This window comes from Heloderma suspectum, chromosome 4, assembly GCF_057233095.1.
Source record: "Heloderma suspectum isolate Gila_16-S chromosome 4, 16-S_ref, whole genome shotgun sequence".
NCBI lineage: Eukaryota > Metazoa > Chordata > Lepidosauria > Squamata > Helodermatidae > Heloderma > Heloderma suspectum.
In genome coordinates, this window is record NC_139461.1 from 111,162,349 (window position 1) to 111,172,858 (window position 10,510).

Consider the following 10,510-nt stretch of genomic DNA (forward strand, 5'->3'; position numbering starts at 1 on the left):
GAAACAGCTGTGATGCAGTGGCTCCCATACCACAAAAAGAATATAACTAGAGTGGGCAACGTTAGTGTGCTAATTTAGCATGAATGCTTGGCATGCTATGCAAACTTATCCAGTACGAATTGCATAGCTGAACTATAAGGACGCTGATGTTAAATCCTGCTAGCGTTTCCTTTGAACAAAAAATTGTAAGATTAAAGCAATTTTACAATAATTGTCATTCTTATAACGCAGCATGTCTTGTTTGTTAGGATCACATAGAAAAGGTCTAATTTGTCCCAGAGGCATTGTCTGGTTGCAGCTGATATCACATTATATAAATGACCTTTTTAGTCTGATATCATAGGTTTTGTTTTGGGGTAGTTGTTTTTTTTTTCTTTTCCTGAAAACAGAATGTTGCTTACATCCCGTCTAAAGAACTCTTTCAGTCACATGGGCAATTTGTCTGGGCCAAAGTCTTATCTACAGAAAGTCTGATTCAGCTTCGGGGACTTAGACTGCATGTTCTTGTTGTGTTTGTTTCTTTTAAAAATGCATATATGTGCCTTGTAAAAACACACTGTTGCCCCCATCTAGGAACAATACAACACTCACATCATTTCCTGAAAAAATGTAGAGTTGGAAGGCAATTATCTACTCACCAAACAAGCTAAAACAACAGTTCCTGATATTCTTCTGAAATATTTTAACTTCCCAAGAATCCGGAAAAAATAATTCCATGAGACGGTGCTATGAATGAAGGTATGACATTTCAGTTTCCTTCGCCTGGAATTTGACATCTCAGGGCAATAAATTACTGTATTTGGCACTGGTGAGTGAAGAGATATCGAGTGAGGTGGGGGTGGTGGAGACCGCTAATTGCACATTATTTTTGTTCAGTACATGGACAATGAACTGCTTGTATATGTTTCCCTCTTATGGTGACAGGCATGGCTTCTTTCTTGGTGGCCTTTGAGCAACAGCATCAGACGTGCCAGTAGGAGAAACAGGAAACACACAATGAAACAGGTCAGGGGCAATATAACCCATCTTCCATTTTATCTCCATGGAATAAAATTAGCAAAATTGAACTGTGAACTGAACCTAGTGGGAAATAATTGAGGAAAACAACAGTCAGAAGACAAATGGTTTTTCTGCTTCTTTTCTAAAACTTTGTGATATTATAAAAACTAAAATCCTCAGTCTTTAGAGTTCAGTAACTAATCATTCATATTGGAATAGTTTCTTGAGTGGAATTTAATACTGAAATGTTGGGGATACAATGGAATTCAGCTAGAACATAGATAATACGGGTGATTTGCAAAGAAGTTTGCTTCAGAGTAAGCTTCTCAGTTCTCTACTTTTTCTTTTCTTTTTTGCAGTTTTCTTCTTTTAATATCTATGGAACATAGCACTGCTAGACTGACCTTCAAGAAAAGGAGAGGTTTAGATTTAGATTAGTGGTTATTTGACCTTTGTGGATTCCATTGCTAAGTTTTACTTATTAATGTTTTGTTCACAAGCCATCTACATTTCCAGAATTTGCAACTATAGTTAGTACTAATTGGCACTGTTTGCTGGCAGAGGTTAAGCAAATGAGGACTGAAAGACTGTACACCTTGTTTGCTGAAGGTGTTTTTTTAAGGTCATATTTGACTCATTTAGTATTGCTTCAAACTTTATGCTTTTCCTACATGGAAGGCACTTCAGTAGGGACACGAGTGGCCACTCTTTGGGATGGGTGCCACCACAAGTAGCAATAATTCAAAATATTCTGAGTATTTATAGAGCATTATTTTATTGAGCAGCATTGTTCTCTGTCTTTTCTGAATACCAACTTCCTGGCTAGCTTGGATGGAGAGGTTTTCATTGAATTAGCCACAATAGCTAAATCTTTTTTTCCCATGAGCAATTACAGTTTAAAACTATTGCAATACACAGGGTACTAAAAAGTAAGTTTTAAAAACACCTTCCACTGCTCTGCAGTCTGGCCTCGATTATGCTGTTTTCCAAATTTTTGCAATGCCCTCCAGTCCTCATAAGTCCCTTTGCAAGCGAACAAAATATTTTTGTTGTTGTTTATCCAAATATTTAAGCACTCCACCATTCTAACCTCATGCAAAATCCATTAGTAAACACTGGAAACACTACCAGTCTTACTATAGACCAGTGGTTTCAGACTTTCTTGCTTCAACTTATTTGCCAAGAAACTCCTGCATGTCTGTCATAATATATTTTTATTATTTACGAAGTGCTTAATGAACTGCATTAGGCACTTTGCATTTTGCAGAGGGTTCTGGGAAGTGTTTGGGTATGCATCAGTTCATGCAGGCTTGCTAATCCTCACCATTGCTCCACATAAACTGAGCACACACCTTTGAGCAACCCAATATTCCCTTGCAGCTGCACATTTTCCTTTCCCAATCTTGGGTCTGTTGTTGTTGAACTACAACTCCCATCATCTCTGCCATTGGCCATACTGGCTGGGGATGACTGGCATTGTAGTGCAACAACAACTCCAATCATCCCCAGGGAAAGGGACCTAAGGTTGGGAAAGGCTGCTTTAGAGAATGATTGGTAGTGGTGAGCAATGTGTGTTTCAGGAAGCTTGTCCACAATTACTGATCTTCTCACTGAAGGACCTCTGGCCCTGATAAACTACCAAGGAACCCCAGAAGATGGTTTGAAAACCACTGTTATGAACCTTGGAGAAGAGGGTAATGCTCCTCAGTTAACTTTGCTTAAGCTCAATGCTTTCCATTTCTTTTTAAATAACTCAGCTGTTCAACCTCTGATTTAGGGCATGTTGAAAGAAAACACAGTCAGACACAGTCAGGGTAAGTGAGGAATGTCAAAACTCAGAGGGCTACGTTGTTTAACCTGAAGGGCAGCCGGGAACAGAAATGAATGGAGCAAGGTAGAGGCCTGGATCAATAAGTGCTTACGGTAAGGTGTCCCAAGGGGCAGGCATACAAAGACGACTGTAGTCCTCTCAGCCATTTTCCCAGCCATACCACTATCACCCTTTCTGGTGAAATTGGAAGCCAACCACAGTCATGAGCCAATGGTGTCCTAAAGGAGTTTTCAGACTCTTTCAGGGCAAAGGCTGTAGTTGTAGCCATTGCCAACAGCTTGAGTTCAAACCAAGCCATAAAGAGGGAAAAAGGAAAGGCTCAAGAACACCCCAACCCACCCATGTGTAATTAAACTTAAATAACTGAAACAAGTTGGCTGCTGGCACTTTTGGTGCCCTGAGGGGTTTTCTGTTTTTGAGTCTCAACTGCGGTAATGTGTAGGACGGGCAAGACAGTGAATCTAGCCAACCGGATGGGCATGCTGTCCGCTAATTGAGCTACGTCTGCTCTCATGTCCGGCCACCGGATGACAGACATTACAGTCCCCGTAGCACACAGCCTTTTAAAAATTGCCACCACCAAATGAACCACTGACCTTCACTGACGAACCACATATATCTTGGGTGTGGAAAAACTAAAATAAAAAAGGCATTTTTCCTCTTTTTCCATCCCTTCTCCCTCACCGTGCCATGCCAATCGTTCCAAAATGTGGAACGATAATTCTATCACACCTATCAACAGTGTCAGCCCTAGACATTTTAGCACCTGGCATCAGGTGCCAAACCTCCCTGAAAATGACATACTATCCCCTGCATACTTCTAAAGCATCCATTCTTTTTCCCCACTTCCAACAAAACTCCTTGAAAATGAACTGAACTCTAATGGAGGTTAAGCTGAAAAAAGTAGGAGTCTACAGCCCACACTCATCTCCCCCATTCTGCCAACTTGCTGACTAGAAGAGACTCATAGTTAGCATTTAAGAAACGTGTGTGTGTGTGTGTGTGTGTGTGTGTGTATATATATATATATATATATTCATGCAGAAGGGTATGCTTCTTCTAAGACAATGCCTTCTGTGACTGGATGTACAAAATCTAAGACACGGACTCATTTTTCTTCAGAAGTATTGGTGTATTCAAACACAAATGTTTGCAGATTTAAGTGATTAATCAGTTAATTTACTGAAATTCATAGGATCCATCTACTGAGTTTTCCTTAATTGAGTAACAGCCCTACCTCTTGTGAGGAGTGTTTAAGAGCTCTACGAGATAATAAAGTAAGGAGGACATTTACAGCCCTATAAAACCAGAGAATGGCCAGGATCCAAAAAATAATAAACTAGTTCTGTGAGCCCAAGAAGGCTTTAGACTTGTTTTTCTTGAACAGCAGCCCACTCACCTCTGCTGCATGGCAAACTTCACACACACACCATACAGTTCTTAGTTTTTCTTAGTTTTTCTTTTGGTAAACTAACGAAGGATGTGTGCATCTCCCCTTATCCATATGAAAATCCATGGTGCCCTTTAAAAAGAAAAAAGAAAACTCAAGGTTACCTAAACCCCCAAACCAATGTCTCTCATTTCCAGAAGGGGATAACTGAGTTCATAAAGAGAAAAGAGAAGATGAATAATCTCCCTCATGCTGGACTTTCACAGCTGAGGACTTTTTACTCCCTTGAAAGGAACAAAGAAGAATTCACAAAATAGTGCAAGAGTTGTTTCTTGTGACCATAAACCAATTCATAACATAGGCAATATCCAGTAGGTTCTCATGATCACTGTGCAACCACATTCCACACAGCAATTGAAATATGTTTGCACTTATGCTTTCCCAGATAAGAAAAAGAGTGCGGTAGAGTGCTGGGAAAATGTGATATCCCCACAATGGATATCTTGAAGGAAGTGCTACCTTAAAGAAAGATGCCTATATCCTGTACAATAAATGAGTAACATCTCCACATTTGTTGCATGGGGGAAAATGATTTTGTGGGAAGGCCTTAAGATATGGAAGATCCAGTAGTTTGCCTTTCCAAATCATATAGTAGATCCTTCACAAGAAATGCATGTAAAAGCCATCAGGAATCTTAACAAAGTATTAAGTATTTTTATAGACACGGTCTTCTAAGTAGATAAAATTATTCTCCAAATAGGCTTGGTGTAGCTTGGTACTTGATGCTAATAGGCCTTTCGGCTGTTTTCTGAGCAAAGAAATGAGATCACAGCCACCTATGCGAGTTAGGGTTTGGATTTTGCCTGGCTTGGCAAGAAGCAAATGGTTGAAGCAGCTTGGATTTTGGGTGCAAACTACACTTTAAGCTGTAGTGATATGTTTTGGATCAGCACTGTCTGTCTGTATGATTGTTTCTATACCCCTTATTCAGCCTGTATATTTGTGAATTGATTATGAAAACAGCAGTAGTTTTCAGTGTTCTGTCCTTGAAAGGAAGCTTACTTTGAATGTACCACTTCTCAGGGAAGGGGGGAAAGTATCTATGTCTGACAGATGTATAATGTCATGGAAAGAACCAGTCACACCGCAGATTCTCAGTTTGTGCTGTTCAGTATTCAGTAGTTATTCCCAAAACAGTGAGGCAGTTTTCTTAAGGAAATATTTGCTTGGCCTAGATGGGTAGTTACACAAAGATCAGTTACTGTTTCTCCAACAGCAGGCTGTCAAGATAGCAGAATTTGTCAACAAAATGCAACATAGGAACAGCTAGCCCACAGTTGCTGGTGAGCATTAGGTTGGCCTCCTCAGTTTTATCTTTCAGCACACAAAGGCTAAAGATGTTTCCATTGAAATAGAATATAATGTAGACACCTTGGTCAGCAACCCTCAGTACATCTGTAAAGCCAGCAAATGGCATGATACTGAAAAGGAAAGGTGCCAACGCACAGCTCTGGAGCAATAAAATTGTGCCATTGCTTGCCATTTGTCAACAACATGAGTCATAATACTTTTATGGAAAAACAGGAATCAAGTTCATGAAGAATTCAAGGGACCATTCCAGTTTACAGTGTCAAACAGTTTTGTAAGTTTAACACAGACAAAACAACTCTTAGAGGTTTTCTTCCAGTATTTACCTGTGGATCTTTTGCTGTGCTTTGAAAACACAGTGGGTTGGATCCAGATTTAGTCATGCTTAGAGTAGAACCATTGAAATTAATGGGACTTAAGTTAGTCATGACTAGCTTGTCCCATTTATTTCAATGGGTATGCCTTAAGCACAACCAAGTCTGGATTCAGCCCAATGACAACAGCATTGGCTTTCTTGAGAAATGTGTTCCATCTAGCATCTTCATACTAACATAGTGCTGAATAATATATCTTTAACATCACACAGCATCAGAGCCTCAAATGACCCAATAAAATTGGACTACAAATATTTAAGAAGGTCCTGAGTCACCCAAGTAGTTTGGTAGCTTGTTGCTTTTTCTAGTTCTTGTTGACTGGAGACTTGACCACTGTTCCTACATGGGGAAGACTTCATATTACCTCAAAATGTCTCATTGACATTAGGTCAGTGAAGTTTTCATAGAATCATAAGGTTGGAAGGGGCCTACAAGACCATTGAGTCCAACTCCCTGCTCAATGCAGGAAGCCTGATTCCCATGCAAGTACTAACCAGGGCTAACCCTGCCTAGCTTCCAAGATCAGTTGTTGGGCTATAACTGCTCAACCAATCATAGATATCTTTCTTCCTGTGGGAGGATACACATACCAATGTAGGTTGGGATATTTAAATGATTTGTTTCACTCTTCTCAGTTATGAATGTATGAAATTATTAATAATAATGTAGGGCAGGCTCATTCATAACCTATATGTTTTATTTTTTTAAAGGGGCGCACACTTAATTTATGATATATATCAGGAGTGAGGAACATGTGACCCTCCAGATGTGCTTTGATTTCAGCCCCCATCATTTCTGAGCATTGGCCATGCTGGCTGAGGATGATGGGAGTTGGAGTCTTGTTAAAGTTCTGGAGGGCCACAAGTTCCCCACCCCCAATATACACATATAAAGTGAGAATGCATGTAAGAATGTGGTGACTGCAAATGTGCTGAAGGGGTATACATGTGAAGGGAAGGCAATGAAAAGGAGGATTAAGTGCAGAGACGCTGTCCAGCTCAGAATGCAATGGGAGTCAAAGCCTGCCCCTTTTTTTCAATTTCATTGCAAGCCACCACTTAGAGATATGTATATTTTCTATTTGTAATACATTTCATAGCCCAGTGATGAACAGTAAGGGCCAGAAATATTGGAACAAGGATAACTGTTTTGGCAGTTGGCCTCTGTACACCACCACATTGAAGATGAAAGGAAACACACCCAGATGGGAGCGAAGTCAGGACTTTCAGCTGAAATTGAAGGGGTTTGACAAAAGTGGGGCACTAACCATTCAGGAAGTACAGCCAGTGGCATACACACACACCCATCGTTGGGGGCTCATAAGTAATGGAACAAACCAACATCATTTCAAACTTAAGGATCGCCTTTAAAACCTGGATGAAAATCCTTTGCAGTCAATGACTGCCTGAAATCTGGAACCCATGGACATGACCAAATGCTGAGTGTCGTCCCTCGAGATGCTTTGCCAGGCCTTTACTGCAGCTGCCTTCAGCTGCTGCTTGTTTGTGGGTCTTTCTGCCTTCAGTCTTGTCTTCAGTAAGTGAAAAGCATGCTCTATTGGGTTGAGATCAGGTGACTGACTTGGCCATTGAAGAACATCCCACTTCTTTCCATTGAGAAATTCTTGGGTAGCTTTTGCTGTATGTTTTGGGTCATTATCCATCTGCAATATGAAGCGGCGTCCTATCAGTTTGGCAGCATTCGGCTGAATCTGAGCAGAAAGTATAGCCCTGTACACTTCAGAATTCATCCTGCTGCTTTTATCAGCACTCAGGTCATCAATAAACACCATTGACCTGGTTCCATTGGCAGCCATACATGCCCATGCCATAACACTGCCGCCACCATGTTTGACAGATGATGTGGTATGCTTTGGATCATGAGCTGTTCCTTTCCTTCTCCATACTTTTCTATTCCCATCATTCTGGTACAAGTTAATCTTGGTTTCATCAGTCCAACAAATCTTATTCCAGAACTGGGCAGGCTTTTTTAGGTGTTTGCTGGCAAAGGCTAATCTGGCCTGTCTGTTCTTGAGCATTACCAGTGGTTTGCACCTTGTTGTGAAGCCTCTGTATTTACATTCATAAAGCCGTCTCTTGACTGTAGATGTTGACAGTGACATGCCTACCTCTGCAAGAGTGTTCTTGACCTGGCTAGATGTTGTGAAAGGGTTCCTCTTCACCATGAGCAGAATTCTGCGGTCATCCACTTTAGTTGTCTTCCATGGTCTTCCAGGCCTTTTGCTGTTGCTGCGCTTGCCAGTTGATTCCTTCTTTTTCAGGATGTTCCAAACTGTTGTGTTGGCCACTCCCACTGTTTTTGCTATCTCTCTGATGGGTTTATTTTGTTTCCTCAGCCTAAGGATGGCCTCCTTCACTTGCATGGACACCTCTTTGGACCTCATGCTGGGAGTTCCAGTGAACAGCTATCAAATGCAAATATCACACTCAGAACCACCCCCAGGCCTTTTCTCTGCTTGATTGGTCATGGGGTACCCAGGAAACAGGCTGTACCTGGCCATGCAGCTGCTTGTCAGCCATTCATTCCATTACTTATGAGCCACCAACGATGGGGGGGGGGGGTATGCCACTTGCTGTCCTTCCTGAATGGTTAGTGCCCTTTTGTCAAACCCCTTGAATTACAGCTGAAAGTCTTGACTTCGCTCCCATCTGGGTGTGTTTCCTTTCAACTTCAATGTGGTGGTGTACAGAGGCCAACTGCCAAAACAGTTATCCATGTTCTATAATTTCTGGCCCTGACTGTATATTGTGATAGTGACACCGACAGACATTTTTTAAAATGCCCATAAACCATGTTTAAAATAATTGGAAGGTGACACAGATGTGTAATATAGCAGATAATATATTCCCCGTTTGTGTCACCATAACTCTGAAAAGAGAATATGTAAGAGAAAATTGGTGGCTGTTTGAAATGAGTCATTAATAAAATGTTGATCAATGTATTCTTTTGTTATTAAAAAATCTTCAAATAAAGTTGTTTTTCCCCCACACCCAATTACCTCATTGCATCAGGATCCAAGTGTCCATATTTGTGAATCCCTTATTGCCAGGTGACATGAACTTTATTATAGAGCTTGCCATGCATGAGGGGGTTAGGTTGTTCTAGCCCAGGGGTGAGCAGAAAGTAGATCTCCATATGTTTTGGACTTGAACTCCTAGCATTCTTGACGATTGGCCATGCTCTCAGGGGCTTCTGGGAGTTGAAGTCCAAAAAATCTGGAGAACTACCTTCTGCCCACCCCTGTTCTAGCCCATAAACTAGTACTTGAAGAACAGAATGGCACCCAAAAATAGAGAAGTTGGCCATCATTGTGGAGAGCATTGACTGGTATTAAACAATGGTAAAAGATATAAAATGGGCATTCCTGACATCACCCCCACCAGTGAAAATGCTTAAAATATTTTCTGTACTATGTAAGTAATACATCAACACTGAAGCTGATTAAAATTTGATAACCATTGACCTCCCCACTCCTTTGTTAGGAAGACTGTGGAGCAAGATAAAACAGTGTCATAGCTATGAGGACAAACATCCTAGCATCCAGTAAACGGTTTTATGTACATATTTTGTTAAGACTGGTTCCCATTTCCTTGTTTGTTAATGAGTTGATTCATCCAGAAGCCTGGTTTCCAACACCAACGAGAGAGATTTGAATTTCTGCCAAGTGGGATTTGGAGGCAGAGATAACAGTCAGCAACAACAATAGTGCTTCTTGGCCCATTTGCCAAAAACAATTGGCAGAAAAGACTCGCGGTATAACTTATCGTATGGTGAGGGCTCTGAAATTCCAGAACAGCAGAGTGACTATTCGCATGTAATAGATAAATGGTAGGATGCAAGAAAGAGGCAAGCTCATTCAAGAGACCTTACCTGAGTTTCCATGTTTCACCATTTTAAAGTTATTGGTTTACATTTTTTGAATGTGTATCCTGGCTTGTCCTCACACATTCTGGAAACATAACAATCCTCTATCCTAGTGGCAGGCAATGTATGGCCCCATGTATTGCATTTATACTGCAAAAGACTTTCTCCTGGAAAAGATTTTCCCTTTGACAAGTCTGGGAGTGGCTGCATGGTGGCAACCCAGGGCAGACGAAAAATGGAGTGAGCAGGATGCAGCCATCTAACATCAACCTGCTCGTCCTCTGTCCCATCTCTTCTCTCAATTTAAAAAAAAAAGAATGCATTTTCCATTTTAAAAAATTAAACCATATGTCTCCCTATCTACCACTCTTGTTTTCCTCTGCACCCATGGGAATTCCTTTTCACACACAAGCTCTCTTGACTGGCTCAATCTACCCCATTCCTGTCTTATCCCACCAACCCTTCTCTTGCCCTCTGAAGCTATGTCACTGGGGCAGAACAATCCAGAGGGGGCAAAAAGGAAGGGAAATCCATGGTAGATGAACTGCATTTCCTATCCCTGCTGGGCTGGCAGAAGGTGGGGGTGGCCTCCATTTTTGTTCCTTTGTTTTTTCCTTTAAAAATTTCCCTTACGGTGTCGGGGACAAGAGGGCTTGGGATGCA